The sequence below is a fragment of the Eleginops maclovinus genome, chromosome 21 (genome assembly GCF_036324505.1).
Source record: "Eleginops maclovinus isolate JMC-PN-2008 ecotype Puerto Natales chromosome 21, JC_Emac_rtc_rv5, whole genome shotgun sequence".
Lineage (NCBI taxonomy): Eukaryota > Metazoa > Chordata > Actinopteri > Perciformes > Eleginopidae > Eleginops > Eleginops maclovinus.
The window spans coordinates 12789105-12805705 of NC_086369.1; the positions used below are offsets into that span (position 1 = coordinate 12789105).

Here is a 16601-nt window from a genome sequence, read left to right on the forward strand (position 1 = left end):
ACCGAGACACTCTGCAAAATAATCAAACATTTTCACTAAAACTTTGTTGTGTGTCCTCATTAAATTAGTTCCTAAAAGTAATTGAAATTCACCCTGTTTTTAATTCATGTTAGGAAACAGTTGTCCTCTCCCTGGTGCATTTGTGTCCCCAAATGTCAGTTAAAAAATCGGTGATTTAACCAGGTGAATACAATGAAAGAATGGGCTGCTAAACCTGCTATCAATACTCAGCAGATGCACGGTTGAAACCCAAACACAGGTTAAAAGAAAAGGAGGCAGCAGGAAGAGTTTAATGATTTATTGATGGAATAAACAAACAAAGTCCCAAGGCAAAAAAGGAGGATTGGCAGGAATGACTGATAAGGTGAAATGGTGAAGTGACTTCATGACTAATGAGGGACAGTTTAACAATTAATCAGGGCAGACCTGGATCAAACCTTGCAGGAAGTGAAGGGATCTGAAACAAGAGGAGGGGTGAGTAACAGAATAACCCAGGAAACATGAATGAATAAGTTGTATGTAACAACATTTAGAAGCAGTGCAGGTTATGACACCTGTGTGTTCTGTCCTGTCCACATGCTGCGATTCACAGAACATAGACTTTACATCATGAATACATAAAACTGTTTCATAATCACCATGATACACATAGGAGGACATTATAAGTGCGGTTATTTCACCCCATAAATCTCTCCATTTAACTTTCATTATCTCGCATACTTCCCTGTTCCCATTTAGCCCTTATCTCAGTAAGACACTCATTTGCTTGCCTGTCGTTAAGAATAAAATGACACCCACCCACACAGCCCATATTAAGCTGTTCCATCCCTCTTGTGACACGGGGGGCAGACCAACGAAATGCCAGGGTGATGCAGATGGGGATGGCTCAGCCGTGGGCTTCATGTAATGTATCTCCGAGCGTTCTCAAGGACCATTGACTTGTCTGGGGCGCGGAGATGAGTGGAGGAGGAAGCAGGCGAGTGCTGATGCACTTTTTCATGCCTATACATATTTCCGCTATCCAGTGATGCGAGGGGATAGGGTCATTAGGTCCTCTCCATCTCTACCATTAATCTAATTACGCCTTTGGGGGAGGGCCTATTCACTGACACTGCTGTGAGAGAGCTTGGCTCGTAACAAATATAACAAATAAGTGGTCTTGTTTGTTATTTTACTCTGTTGTTTTTGGAGAGGTGAACAAAACCCTTTAAGTACCTTTATTGTATTAGAAGATTCTAAGATGGTACACAAAATGGGGGGAAAGCGATTATAGGAGGTGAATGAATATAATTGTGTCTTAATTCAGATTAAACCCTGACCTTTTACCTCCTCACACACACTCTACAGCATCGCCTTGACAAATAAGTTTCAGCTGTCTGTCAGCAGCAGAACGACTACAGACCTTGACAGGGTAACAGCGAGAGTTAAATTTACTGCACAAATTGGAGGAGGCTGAATTCCTCGGTGGCCAGTGACATATGACTCACCGCTCTAATTGGTGTAATACAGAGCTGCTCTCTACCAGGGGTCTGGAAATTATAACAAGGCCTAACCAAAGTGTGGGCCTAATCATTGTGACAAACGCCACAGTGATTACTCCTTTTATAACGCTATAAAATTCAAGCACTTCTCTGTCACTATTTCAGGGGTCCCCATTCAGTGAAGAAAAGACGGAGAGAGGCTGTGATTTGCTCCTGGAAAAGGCATTCTGGGTGACTTGAAGAGTACACTCATCCCACTGTTTGAAGTATTTGAAAGGTATTAAATGGATAAGGAGCTTTGACTTGTAAGCTTAGATCTTAACTTTGTATTAAGGTGACTTAATTATTAAGCTTCAAAGATGACAAGGACTTTTCTAACCCATGCTCACTGACAATATAGGGTCCAAATCCAGTGTGAGTTATGAAGCTTTGAGTCTATACATTTGGATTTGTTTGGTGCTAGAATGAATTTGGAATCGGAGTGCATTTTCTTCCATTTTTCACTTTGTTCTAGAAACCTATGGATTGCTTTCCTTGACGAAATCAGGTCCACAAGGTTAAAGTAATAATCCTTGAAGGTTTTTTTTTTCTTTCAATGTTGTTGCTAAGCATTCTGGTTATTTTGTGGTGTTTTTGCTTTCGTGTTGAGAAAGTTTGACTTTCAGGTTTAACGGTTTATCTTATCAGTCACGGTGGCCACACCGTTAACACTTAATATCTAGTTTTTTATTCGTATTGCTTTTCACAGAATAACCCTTACTCTAAAAAGAAAAGCATTCCTGTGCTCCATTAGTTTTGTTTGTAATGTGTTCGTTTAGGCCCTTGTATTTGTTAAAGTAACACTTACACGGTTAATATGGCAAGTTATATCCGAGTAATATTGTACAGTAAGTCATTAAAATGGTATAAATCTGGTGTAACTACGTACTGCCTTTGATATCTACTTTGACATTTAAATTATATTTTGGTGATCAAACACTTTGCACATCAGCAGCGTTGAGTGTAGCTTGGGAATGCGACTGAATGTGTCTTCAAAGGGAATGTGTGAAAAGTTAAAAAGGGCTGAGTGTTGATGCTATGTGAGGTGTAAGTCATTCAGTTATGGGCTGCACTTCTGAATGCTACCAAAAGGGGGCAGAGGATCCTTTCATATGTCTCCTCTCCTTCAGATGATAGAGCTATTTTCATTAGAATTAGCCAGATGCTATTGAGAATTACCCTGAGATCTGAGAAAGCCAACAAGAGCAGACACCCGTGTGACTTATGAGCACTTTAAAGACAGCCACATCTGGTGCTACCTCAGAACTTGTCCCAGGGAAATAAAAAGGAGCCACTAATTCAACGTCAAACCTAAGAATTAATGCTTAACATCTGATTCTTTGAGGTGAGGCATTTGGGCACTGGCTGTGGCTCTCTGGGAGTCAAAAGCATAGTCTAAAAGATATTCTTCAAGGGAATGATGATGCATTGAGTGTAAGGGCGACACAGGAGGAAACATTTTTCAGGAAAATGCTAACTTGAATGCTTACACATTAAAAAAAACCCTTTGTTTTCAAAGTCACATCATCATAACCTTCAAACTTCCTGGATAACGACCAAAAATATTAATCACGAATAATTGATTTTCCATCTTGAATTGTGTTTTAGCAGCTAACAAAAGTCTGACAGAGTGAGATGAGGTAAGTGAGACAATACAAGGCTGTGTTTTCTTTGGAGAACTCCACAGTTGAGATGCATCTGATTCCCAGCCATTCCCATTGTTTCACTCTTTCCAGTGATCTCTTCCCAAGGTTGCAGAGTGCTGGTTTACTGGACTTCCCTGGTGAAGATGTCGGCGTTTTCAATGCTTCTTAGCCAGAGCATGAGAAGCCTCGCCGGGGTCTTCAGTGTGTGTTTCTGTGCGCAGAAAGCCACAGAGCGCTGAGGTGTGTCATTGAGAGGACCTTTGGGGGTTAATGCCTGGCCGGTTGATGTGTACATTAATCTGAATGGAGGCACAAAGTGACAGGTCTGTGATTTAGACTGCCTATTAAAGCTTACATTCACATGTTACATAACGTTATGGCTCCAGGATGGGGGAGGGGTCAGCAGCTCAGGTGCTCTGAGCCGCCTGCTGATGGGAGGGTTCTGCATGGACAGGTGGATGATAAGCGGAGATATGCTAACACATACATATCGACATCAGGCCTTGGGATCTGTGTTGTGATGCTACTGTAGGTATTCATATCCACAGTATGTCAGATTCCCCCCTCGTTGGATATTTATACTGCTCATAGGTGCGTTGTGGCCTCATTCAGACTGCTGACAAGGCAGAGGTGGTGATGTTCAGCATAATTTGTGATTGGACAGTTTTAAAAGTAGAAAAGCTTGAGATGTGAAATTTGGAATGGAGGAAGGAAGGAAGGAAGGAAGGAAGGAAGGAAGGAAGGAAGGAAGGAAGGAAGGAAGGAAGGAAGGAAGGAAGGAAGGAAGAAAATGAATAAAGGAATGAAATGAAAATGTAAGAAGGGGGAAAGGAACGGATGAAAAGGACAAATAAGGGGGGAAAGCAAGGAAGGGTAGGAAAGCTGCAGGAAAGGAATGGAAAGGAATGGAAACAGAAGGAAAGAAAGGGAGAAGGCAAGTGAAATAAGAAAGGAAGGAAGGACGTAAAAGGTGGGAGTGTGTAAAAGATGGAAAGAACGAAAAGGGAAAGAGTGGAGAAGGAAGTGAGAGGAGGGAGGAAGAGAAGAAAGGAAGGAGACAGGAAAGAAGTAAGGAAAGAACCTACACGGAGAGGAAGAAGGAAGGAATGAAACAAAGCAGGAAGTAAAGGAACTGACGAAGGAAGGAAGGTGAAAATGAGAAAGGAATCAAGAGTTTTTGACGGACATAAAAGAAGGGAGTAAGCAAAAGATAGAAGAAAGAAAGTGGAAAAAGGAAGGAAAGGAAAGGTGGGAGGGAGAAAAGGATTAAAAAAGGAAATAAGTAAGTAAAGTAGTTAGGGCAGGAAGAAGGGTTTAAAGGAGCAAAGGGATGGAGGATGTGAAACAAAGAAGGAAGAGGTGCAGATGAGATGGATCCATACATCACAGGGCTGAATGGAAGAGGGACAGCCGGTCACATAGATCAGTGCCGTCTGCAGAGATGACACGTCCAAGCTCTCCCTTTGACATGGTGATCATTTCTCATGAATGTTAACAAGCCAATTTCTTTTTTTCTCTTTTTCATGTCAGGGTCTGACACACCCCAAGGGACCAATCAAGTCTTACATGACAAGGCTGTCAGCCAGCGTTAAGCTACAGGTCTCCCCATCGTAACACTTGCAGCCGGACAAAGGTCAACTGCTGCTGAAAAATATTAGCTACTTCCTGTCAACACTTCCTGAATTAGCTTCACTGACTGAGGCTAATGTGAAGGGATGAAACTTTAATGATCAATGTGAGGGAGTGTATGAATAGTCTCTTCTCCTGTTTATTGAGTCTTTGCCTTTGTACTCAATGCAACATGTACAAGGAACATGCTGAATGTAATACTGCATGACAGAGAAAGAACATTGACAACGAGCTAAAAATACTTTTGCACAAAACCAATCTCTTCAAAAGTAAATGGGCGATCTAAACATACCAGATAGATGCATTCTATGGCACCTTTCAATAAAACTCACCTCTTACAAAGTTGTCAGAAATGGGGAAGTGTGCTACATTGATCAAAACAATTCATCTATCCAGGTGACTATGCTGTACACATGTTTATTTGTACTGTAGAGTGAGGAATTCTAACATGGGGGTCTATGGGGAGGGGCTTGTTGCTTGATATTACAGGTAATAACATGTCTTTAATGAAATCTTTTGGATGATCTGTTTTTGAATGTCCTCAGGAAATATCTCAAAGGTTAAATACATCAACGTATAGTTCAAGTGATTCATCACCAAAGACGGATAGAGACTGCTGAAATGCATGAAACATTAAATGAGCAGACATTGATTGACTTGGATAACGACAAATCTTAAACGTCTGTAACAATATTAGGAGTAACTTTCCATGCATTGTTCTGATGTGTTATCGGCCATCTGACCACAAGAGGAGGAAGGCGAAGGTTAATGAAAGGTGTGTCTCTCCGCTTGTCTTGTGCCACCCTCCACAGATGGAGACACTGATAACATCCTCCCTCTTCCTGTCCTCTCAGAGCTACTTCTGGCCCCCGGCCGCCTTCCCTGCTGAGCTTCACTTCCTCTGGATAAGAGCTGCATCTCGGACTATCTTCATATCTGTGCTACGGATGCCAACTGTAATCCGTCAGGTCTGTGTGTGGGTGTGTTTTATATATAGAAGAGCCTTGCATTGCTGAGACTGTGGCCATGAAATACAGTAGCGTGGCTTTTTATGTAAAAATGATCTCCTCCAGATAAATCCACCGTGTAAGAATAACAAAGGGAAGTTGACCTCTGCTTAAGCATACATATCATGCTTCCCGTTGGTGTTCTTGAAGTGATAGAATGCCGTTTTGCTTATGATAGCGTTATCACAGAGGCCTGTGCACAGCAGGGGGGCCGTGTAGGTACAACAACACTCCACTGGTACTTTTATTTCCTCTGACTTTTATTGTAATTTTTTTTACTGTACTGCCAGTGAGAGAGCTCCTGCTTCTTATACTAAGTACAGACATCAGCAGAGACAGATTAAAATAACTAGCATTACCCTTTAAAAAGTGGTAATCTGCCAGTTCCCTCATTATATTATCCTCATTTTGGTGATTTTAAATGCACTTCCACTTCCCGGCAGACCAACGTAATCAGTGTGTTTTTGGGGAAATTGCATGAAGTTGTAGTTCCTGAAGATGGAAGTTTATCTTTTGCCTCGTTAGTGACGTTTATATCAAAGTTACCACCAACTGTAGTACCTTTTTTAACGGTTACTCCTAAACAAACTACAGACATAAACACAATCCACCCTGCGATTAAAACGCAGTTTGCCACGCATGCTTAGACTGGCAAATGCAGATGCTTTCAAGAAATGAATCCAATGTTACTCTACATTTTAGAGTGCTAGAAACAGAAAAATAAACAACAGAGGAAAATAAGTCCAACATGTACTATCAGAAATGCAACTTCATGTAAAACTGAAGTTAAAGGGTCAAATTGCAGATTTGATGCAACGGATTTACAGTTATTTAACTAATGCTATTCAGAGTTACACATGTTAGTGGGAGTTGTAAAACAGAAATCAGTTTCATGAATGTTATGATATCATTTCCTCATGATGAAATAATTACGACTGTAAATGTAAACAATTTATTTTGGGACTCATGGAGAGGTGGTGCTCTGCTTAAATTATGTAGCTGGCAAAGATGCTATTTAGTGCAACGTGGATGAATTTGAAATCCTTTGGGATAAAGTAGGACTTTCATCAACTGTTGGGATGTTAGGCGAATCAGGTCTATAACAGCTGCTTGAGAGAGGCTACTCCTGTTCCTACAGTTAGCTGCTATTACACCTACAGTCGCCCACTGCTGTACACTTCCTCCACCCTGCACCTACGCTCTGGCTTCCAGTAAGCCTGCAGCACCACAGGGATACTGTAATTTCTAACTATGTCTTGCCACTCATTTGTTTTTACAGGCAATGCAGAGACTGGGATGTAACAGAGGTTTGTGGACTGCGAATTCCAGATAGTAGAGACAGCGCTTGTGTATGCACAGACAATCACATTCTCATAAAACACAACAACGGCAATTGAAAGTCTCCAATTCACCTGACCTGCTTGTCTTTGGACTATGGGAGGAGACCCAGAGGAAAGCCACAGAAAGTATGCCAACTCCACTCAGAAACACCGCAGCCAGCTGCTGGATTTAACCCCTACACACTGTACTGAAGTTCTAAGAGAAACACACTGGCCTCATCCCCTCTCTCTCCACTTGACAGGAAGAAAAAACGTTTACTCACAGACTCTCATAAATCTGTGATGGTGAAGTTCACACACTTCAGGATCTCAGACTACCACATGAGGCTGTCGAGGTGTGGATCTACATTCAGCAACTTTAATGTGAGACTTAACACATAATGCAGTGGAGATATTGTGAATTTTGCAGCTATTTTTGTAATCTAAACTGCTGGTATAATATAAATGTACAGCATATTCATTAATGAATGTTTTGATTCCAAAGAAATGACTCCGTGCCTGAATGTGTTTAAGGTAGGCAGAGGTGTTGCTTGGGTGTAATGTACCTTGAGCGGATCGTTTGACTTCAACAAACCTAGTGAAAGGCATTTAAGGTGTGTGTGTTTGTGTGTATGTGCATATGTAGTACTGCCTTATATCACGTCCAAGTGCATCGTCGTTTTTTTCCACCTATCCCTGCTGCCTCGCCAGATTTTCACTCTCAGAGTCCACACACACACACACACACACACACACACACACACCTGACTGCATGCCAGACAGGAATTGCATACATTGTCCCCCTGCTGGGACGCAGCACCTGTCCCTCCACTCGACCATGTCAGCTGATGCGTCTCCCTGGGACAGGATAGGATGGGTGTCCAGCCCTGGGGCTTGTGGGTAATGGCCACAGGGACAGGAGTGCTTGATGCGTGAGCTCAGCAGATCCCAAAGCTTCAGTAAAGAACTCGCTTTGTCTTCACTCTCACTGTTTTTCTTTCTGATTTGATCATGTATGTTCCTTTCTTTCATTGGTTCCAGTTCCATTTCCTCTTTCCAACATATGTAGCATTGTTTCAGTACGTTGATTGATTGGGAAAAAAACTTGTTTCCGTTCAATTCTTTCTTATTCTAGTCACTGCCTTGTCTTCTGATGCTTATTTTCCGACTTCCACAAAAAAATCAACGATTTACATTTCTTCAAAAGATGTCCCTCAGATTAAAAGTCCCCGCAGCCCTGTGCAAGAAAACAACAATCTCTGTGCTCATACCCTCTGTTAGCCTAACTTGCTTTGAGTGAGCACTCAACCACGTCTTCATCAGTGAATGGGGTCATCATTCGACCAAAGTAATGGTGATATTGATGGTGCTAGACAAAGTCGAGGGGTAACCACAGTTAATAAAATACAACCAGAGAGGAATATAAATGTCTGAACTGAATTTCTTAGCAATCCATCCAGTTGTCAGGACATTTCGATGCAAACCACAAAAACTAAGCTCATAATGGTGGAGAAAATGTGCATCAACCAAGAGCAGGATCCCTCTTCTGGGAGCCACAAATGCCTGCACAAAATGTCATGTAAATCCATTAATCATTGGCTTATTGGCTATCATAGCTTAAAACAATTATAGTTATAAAAAGGGATCATTAACCTAGTTTTTGTTGAACTCAAAAAGTAAATGCATCGCCGTGATCACTGTGACTGAGGTGACCTACAGTAGACAGCCCTATTGACATCGCTGCCTCAGCAGAAATGTACGAGGAGAGGATAGAGAGGAGCAGCTCAGTTTATTGTCACTCACTCTGCTGTCACAACTCTCTGAATGAGTGAGGAGGATGGTCAGGTGTGTAAAAAAAGACAAAATAATTACACAACTTGAAGCCTGCCAGACAGCCTGCTATCTCCGTGTTGTACACTGCAAGTACTCTGCAAGGGAATGAAAGCATTCTGCACACACACACACAAACACACAATTACTGCAGCTACTCATTTCCTGATTCCCTCCCTGGGCAAGATGATGGTCCGGCTCTTCTTAAAGCCATTTATTACCATCTATCGCCGCAACACCATTATCGAAGATGGTATATATTTAATCTTTATTAGAAAGCAAGGGCAAGAGGTTCGACTTCGAGCAAATGGGGGGTTTATGCAGCACAGAGGATCCATATTGGAGAAATGCAAGCTCAGGGTAAAACTGCAGCAGCTGAAGCAACAAGGTATTTATTAGCAGCCGTTGGGATGAGCCCAATCAATAGGCACCATCATGTTAGAGTGGATATTGAAATGTGATAGCCTGCTCCAGTCTTGCGTCTGTGTTTGCTCACTGAACTAGAAGCTGTGATCAATATGCGGCAAGTCCTGAGGCATCAGACACAGTGAGTCATAGACTAAAAGCTAGGCTCATTGATGTGCCCGTGTAACCTGGTTGCTGCATTGTAACTGTGTGTAACAATGCTCTCTGTTGTCCAACACAACTTAAGGTCTTTCTAGTCCCTCACAGTAGTAGGAAGATGCTGAAAATGAATTGGACCCTTACAGCAACACGTACATGGCAACCTTTATCAACAGAATGTGAAGTAGTAACAGTTTTGACATAATGTCCCTATGAATTGTTTTGCTGGAATTTCTACTGACATGAGCATGCTAAGCAGTTAACCAAAGTCCATCCTGTCTTGTTATACAACAGTCCAACTTTAGAGGACCAACAAGTAAAATGGACTTTGAAGATTCAGTGGCCATGTATGTTTTGATTATTCGTAGCTAGTAAGGTGCCTCCCTAAAAAGTTCAGTAATAAGTAAAGGTTACAGTACAACCCGTATAGCTTAAAGCAAGCGAGGGTGTGCCTCCTTTCCCCCTCCGATCTTCCCCAGGGATTTCCCACAAACCACAGATCCACAGGACTAAAGACATGTTGAAGTATTTTATAGCTACTTTAAACATCCCAAGAAGTGTTGCCAGAGCTCTGGCTGGGACTGATGTCTTGTCTCATGCGCAAATGCTTTTACCATCCCTCTCTCTGCTCAACCTCAGCCCCACTAATGTGGCTTGTGTGCTAGATGAATCAAACCAAGGGGCTGCGTCATGTTTTCATAGCGTGATATACATCTAGTCTGATAAGGAGATTATGCTTTTGCACACTGCACAGCCATCTTTGTGAGACATATGTGCAGGGAGAAAAGTTGTTTTAATGCAGCAGAATTTGCTGAAGAGAAGTGTGTTGGTGCAATGCCAGCCCAGGAAATGGAACAGATAGCTGTAAAAGTGTCTTCCAGCACCCTACCTGCCATAGAAATGATGGACTGCACAACACTGACGGGCAAAGCCTCACTCTCAAATAGGAGACAGGTGCTTGGAATCAGCTCTGTTATAAAACCCTCCTGCAGCCATACAGTACTGGAAACACAATATCCCTCCACGTTATTTCCTCCCTCCATCATTTTCACCCGCTGGCTTTCACCTCATTTTATGCCCATCTCTAGTTTTTTATTTAAATGTGTCTGACACTCTGCCAGGAGGGAAGAAAAGAATCCGGACCTAAATATTACCCGGGTGCTATTCGTGCCGTTGAAACGTCAACACAGAGAAAAGAGAGGACAGGCAGGAGTCACTGGAGGACGAAAGAAGGGAAGTTCCCCTCTCATCTGGTTCTGGCAGCGGGGAGTGAGTCATCCTGATGAGTGCCACAATGCTAAATGACTTTCCCCCTTCCCAACCCGCTCTGAGGGTCAGTCGAGGTAGAGCGTCTTTCATGACTAGTCAGGTGAATGGAAATCCTTCACAGCTGTCTGTCAGGACAGAAACAACGCCGTTTTTTTTCATGTTTTCTAAACTAAGCAGTCATTTCAGGACTGAGTAAAGGTCAGCGGAGGTAGCAGCGTCATTCATTATGAGTGCATGAACTCCTCACTCTACAATCGACTATGGATTGCCTCCAGTCTGGTGGTGAAACATAAGAGGGACTGAGAGTCCCCTGGGGCAAAGAAAATGACAGCGTACAGCTCAACTTAGTCACATAAGAGAGCAATAAAAGGAGGAAATAGATCATTTCAGGACAAGTGGAATAAGATCTCAGGCTGGTGAAATCTGAATCTAAATCTGACAGCGGGATCACCTAAATCTACAGCATGTGAAGCCTAGTCTGCATAGTAATCACTAAGTATCAAGCAAATATATGAAGACTGTGGTTTCTGGAAGAGAAAAACAACCAATCAGTTAAGAGAGGATTCTTTGGCCAATGAGAAACATCATCTGTGATTACCAAGTTCATCAACCCGCAGAACGGCTTAGTTGTATCAATATAAAGACATTTTACCTGGGAAAAGACAATGGCAGTTTATCTTTTAATGAGATATGAATGTTTAACTCAAAGACACAAACACAAGCCAGCAATGGAAATGAAGTGTGTGTGTAATAGTCACAGAGAGCTGTTGACGGCGGAGGGGGTCCCAGAGTAAAACCCATTCAGTCACGGAGGTGGGCTGCTGGAACATCGCTTGTGCAAAATGAAAAAAGTGAAAACTCATTTTAAATATATGTTGTTTTGTTCTCATGCCATGTCAGTGCCCTTCAACTCTGTTACAAATCACTGTTACAATCTAGCAATAGCAGCCGTGGCCAAAGGTCTTTTTGGTCGGAAACAGTTGTGTCCTGTATTGTTTCTTGAACAATTCAGCAACCCCAATCTTCTCCTACTGCCGACTTTATGCCTTCTTTCTCCTTCTGCTCCAAAAAAGTCATTTTCCCTAGAGTTGCTCAATGGTATTGTCACTTAAACATGCAATATGTCTTTACTGGATACCACTGATTATGTTGTTTTTTAGTAGATAAGTCTCAGTATTTCTTCTATTAACAGTCAAGGTGGGTCGTCACTTCATCACTTACTCAACTAAAATAAAATGATTATTGGTCACATGTTACATGACATTTCTGTCATAACAGATCCACCACCTTTTCATGCAACCCGCAGCTCTAGGAGCAGAAAACACCCTACAACTTATTTCTCAAGATAACCCAGAAATTAATCCATCATAGAAAGAGAGCTATGAAGAAGCGCATGTCTCTACTAACACACGCCTATACTCAATTCTTCCTCGATTTCCACTGTTTGATCCAAATCCACCACAGAAACAGTCCTGACACAATATCGTTTTGAGCTTGATAAATTACTTTGTGAAAATCTAACTTGCAGAGTTGGACTCACGGTCTTACAGCAGGCCAACACACAGATGTCCCAACATGAGTAATGAGAGGACAAAGGTTTCACATTCACAGATATACAACATTTTATATTCAACGTATAGATTAGATGTGGTTTAGCTATGCATCTTCTGCTACTTTGATTTCATGCTCGGTTTAAAAGATGTAATACTAATGTTTGTTGTAATAAAAAATATGCTGTATTATTTACATTAGTGAAGGTTATCTCCTGTTCCCTGTTGTCAGAGGACCTGTGGCGTAAGATTAAACTGTGTTGCTTCTTTGCAAACACAAAACAGAAAACATCTATCTGATGGACACTTTTATTAAAGAGGACATTTTCATTTTGCATCTTTCATGGTACAGTATGGGGAGGATATTATTGCCAATAACAAAAAAGAATATGCTCGGTCTGTAATATAATAGACCTCATCTATCTCATATTGGATTAATAAAAAAAGATCTTCTGCTTTTTCCCTCCCTTTCTCTCTGATCTCCCACTGGCACTGCTGAGACTACTTTCAGTAGACTGTTATCCCTTTAATCTCTGTGGTGGATTTCTTTTTGTTGAGACTCAATTCTTTCTGGCAGAGGTGGGACATAACATGCCTCTGCCAGGTCTCTCTTCCAGTTTAAAGACAGCTGCTGCTGCTGTTACCGGGGTAAAACCTCATGAGAAAAGCAGTTCTTCCAAACCTCCATTCACTGCTTGTGTATTTCTCTTCTGTTCGGGGTTGTTCTCATCCTCAGGCTCTCTATTTCTCTTACTTGTTAGTTGGAAGAGTCAGGGCATTAATCAAGCCCAATGTTCCAGTGGCTGAGTGTTGGGGTTTGCTCCAGACTTGGTGATGAGGATGGACATTGAGCCCTCTGGTGGCTGGTGTGTTGTTGGGGTTTCTAGAAAAAATATGGTTGTTAGGGGGCAGGAAGAGCTTCTGGGTCATTTTGGTTGTTAGTTGTTGTTTTTGTATTTAATCTTTGCTGCTCCACACACGCCTAAAGTCAAACACTATCATCAGAATGAAATAACTTCCTTTAAGGACAGTGGAGGACATACACTCTCCACTCGAGACATTTCCCCCCTTCTCTCCTCACAATGCATTATCTAGTGACAAAGGCGTCCCTGGCCTGGCTCTCTTTGCCATGATGGATGGTCCACAGTGGCCACAGTGATTGGCTAGTGCTGATAAAGCTCTAAATGACTTTAGCGGGAATCTCATTGCCCCACGATCCCCCAAAGACACGACCGGGGCTACAGCTTCTTTCGTAATCCCATACAGCTGCTAAAATTGAAACCAGACTGCCTTTTTCCTCAGTACTGACCTTTAACCCTTTTCAATTTCTTTTTCTGAAGAAAGGACGGCAGAGGCAGGAAAAAGGGCAGTTCTTTACTTCTGAATGTCCAGATCACACTGATCCAAATGGCAATTGCCTTACTCTACTTTTTTGGTATCCCAAATTACAATCCAAACTTTGACTTAAAATGTAATGCATCACCTTTCTCATTTCAGTCCTCATCCCATTTCCCCCAGTGTCTGGTCATTGGGGCTTTAAACTCCTAGAGCTCTGTGTGTTGTCGGGCCGATAACAGCTGGTCTCTTTCCTGGTATTGATATACAGCGAGGTTCAGGCACAGTTGGAACTGAAACAAATCTTATCCAACACCTCGTCGCTCAGAGCGTTTTGGCCGTGACTGCCTTTGATATAATGACTCCGGAGGAGCAGGATGTGTGGAGGTGGAATCAGCGTCAGTGTTATTATTAATGATGACAGATTGATGACGGAGGACTGTAATCTTTTCCAACAGTAAAAGGCCACCACACACAGCTCATAACTCCAGAGAGCCAGATTCACCTATTGTCCGTTGAAGACACATTCCAGAAGTTCTGATCATTGGTATTTAGTTTGATCTGTCAACTGTTATGGCAACCAGGAAACGATTCGAAGCTTTCCTTGTTTTTGCTTTTATCAACAAAACAAATGTCTTCTTACTAGGACTGAATATCCCATGAATAATGAGTCATACAAGAAAAGGTCGCACATCATCATTGGTGTTATAGACTGCCGCTACTGAAGGACTCCGTTTCAAAGCCTCTTTTTCCAATAAAAAAACAACATGATTTGGTCAGAAATATGGATGCTAGACAAAGCGATAGAAGAGGAGAAGAGAGAAATGCAGCATCTGGTGGTTCAGATCATTCTCTCTTTTTGTGTCTCTGCCTCTTTACTACCATGTTTTTTCTAAGTGACACGCTCTCTCTGGAGAACGGCATCAACAGAAGTGTTATAGCACTCAACTCAGCAGCACATGGCTCACCCCCTACTGCACAGGACACCATCAATCTGTCTCTCTGTCCTTCTCTTTTTCACCCATACTGACCGCGCATACACACACCCCCGGCATCCCACAAATTAATCTGCCATTCTGCTTACACAATTGTCCCTTTTCTGACTGCTCAGCTCCTTGCTGTGTGCATCAAGGAACTACAAATCCTTGACACTGCAGAAAATGATTTGTTTTGCCCCAAGAATAATTCAGAGTCCTTCCTGTTCTCACGATGATAAACTCTTCCACCAGTTAATTACAAATGTATGGCAGGATTAGAAGGGGCAATTATTATTATCACTGGAAAATGTATGATTAGTGTCACCAAGTGTTGTATAAAAATAGCAGTTGAAGCCTGAATTAATTAACAATGTGTGTTTACTGTGAAAGCAGGATGATGCGCAAGCACTCCTCATGGCCCAACCTTGAGCTTTTTAAGGGTTGCATAGGTTTGCTGTATTAAGAGTTTTATTTATCCTCTGAGCTCTGGAGCATACTCACAGAGAAATATTTTCAAAAAACGAATAGTCCCAGAGAAGGTCGCTATCAAAATATCAAAAGGAATGACTAATATTGAAAATCCAGCATTGCTTTTGAAGTTGCGAATAAGTTAAAAAACCAAATAAAGTGAACCTTTTATTAGTAGTTTGTGCTTCTACTGTGACTACTTCAATGTTTCATCATGTTTTAGATCATTTACATGCACACAAACGTATACAACAAGGGAAACCCCAAAAAGCACAATAGGGCCCATTAATAGCATGAAGTAACTGGGAATACAACAAAGTCTCGGAGATTTCAAAGAGGCCAATACATCAAATCTTGTTATTAGAATCATGAGGTAAACAGCATCAATAATCTGGCGTTCCCGTTACAAATTGCCATCAGCTTTATTTAAATGCTTCGCTGTGACATACTTTGGCATTAGATTGCAATTTCACTGCACCAATCCTCTGTTGCTGTAAAAGTTTGGCTTGCCTACTAAGAGTGAAACATCGGCCACGTAAAGTCATCAAAAGATTGTAGGAGGTCTCGCTGTGCTTGTTATCCACAGCTTGCTTTGTTTGTATTTACAGCCAGTGCATTACCAAACCAGACGTTAACTTTTGGAGGCAACACATGTACAGTGTCATTTGGCTAGCAATGCTGTAACTGTCGGAGAGGAAGCAAATTTAATTACCAGCAGGTCAGGGGTCAAGACTAACGATAGCGACAGGGAAAGGTCTGGAAGAAAACAAGGTCCCTGAATCAAGGTAGGTGGTCGCAGAGATCTAATTAGTGAAGCCCCTTCACACACTGCGAGCAGCATGAAGGGAAATAGTTTGTTTCTAAACCCACCCCATTCCAAACTTTTAGGAAAAATATGGAGAGGATATGAACTGATACAAAAAAACTAACTGAAATATATAAAACACATATAAATAAATCAATAAAACAAAATACAACCGGGGAGAGGAAAAAGGAAGGCGCTCAATGTGCTTAAAAGGACGATGCATTGAGAATCAGTTAGGGACCACCGAGGTTCAAGTTATACAGTATATATGGGATAATAGGCTGCCATCTCTCCTAGAAACACACTAAATCATTTAGGCAGGATGTAGTAGAAGGTGGTTTTGGAGTATTTTCCCACTGTAACATGATATGGCTACAGGCTATGAATGAGACCACATCAGCATGTGTTCGCAGTGAGACCCAAACCAAGACATGTGAATTTCCTACCTTCACAGTAGATCGCCCTCAGTGATTTAAATCAGTGGTTCTTAAACTTTTTGTCTGACGACCCCACAAAAAAAACTGGAGAGGTTTGGTGACCCCACTTTCCCAAAAGTGTGTAAGTGTGACGTCACGTTTCCGTAGCAACCGATTTTTTGTTCCAATCCAAACAAATTAACAATGTATGACGATTATTTTATGGAAAAGGAACGATTTTGTGTGAATTAATTTACGAGTTTGCG

At 41.8% G+C, this 16601-nt stretch overlaps 1 long non-coding RNA gene across 1 annotated transcript in view; it reads right to left on the minus strand.

The window, feature by feature from the left end:
* Window positions 1-231: 231 nt before the first annotated feature.
* LOC134884031 (uncharacterized) overlaps window positions 232-16601 on the minus strand; it is a 63741-nt gene continuing 47371 nt past the window's right edge. The window contains exon 3 of the long non-coding RNA XR_010168367.1: window positions 232-3465. This is a non-coding gene — a long non-coding RNA (uncharacterized LOC134884031). The remainder of the gene's footprint in view (window positions 3466-16601) is intronic.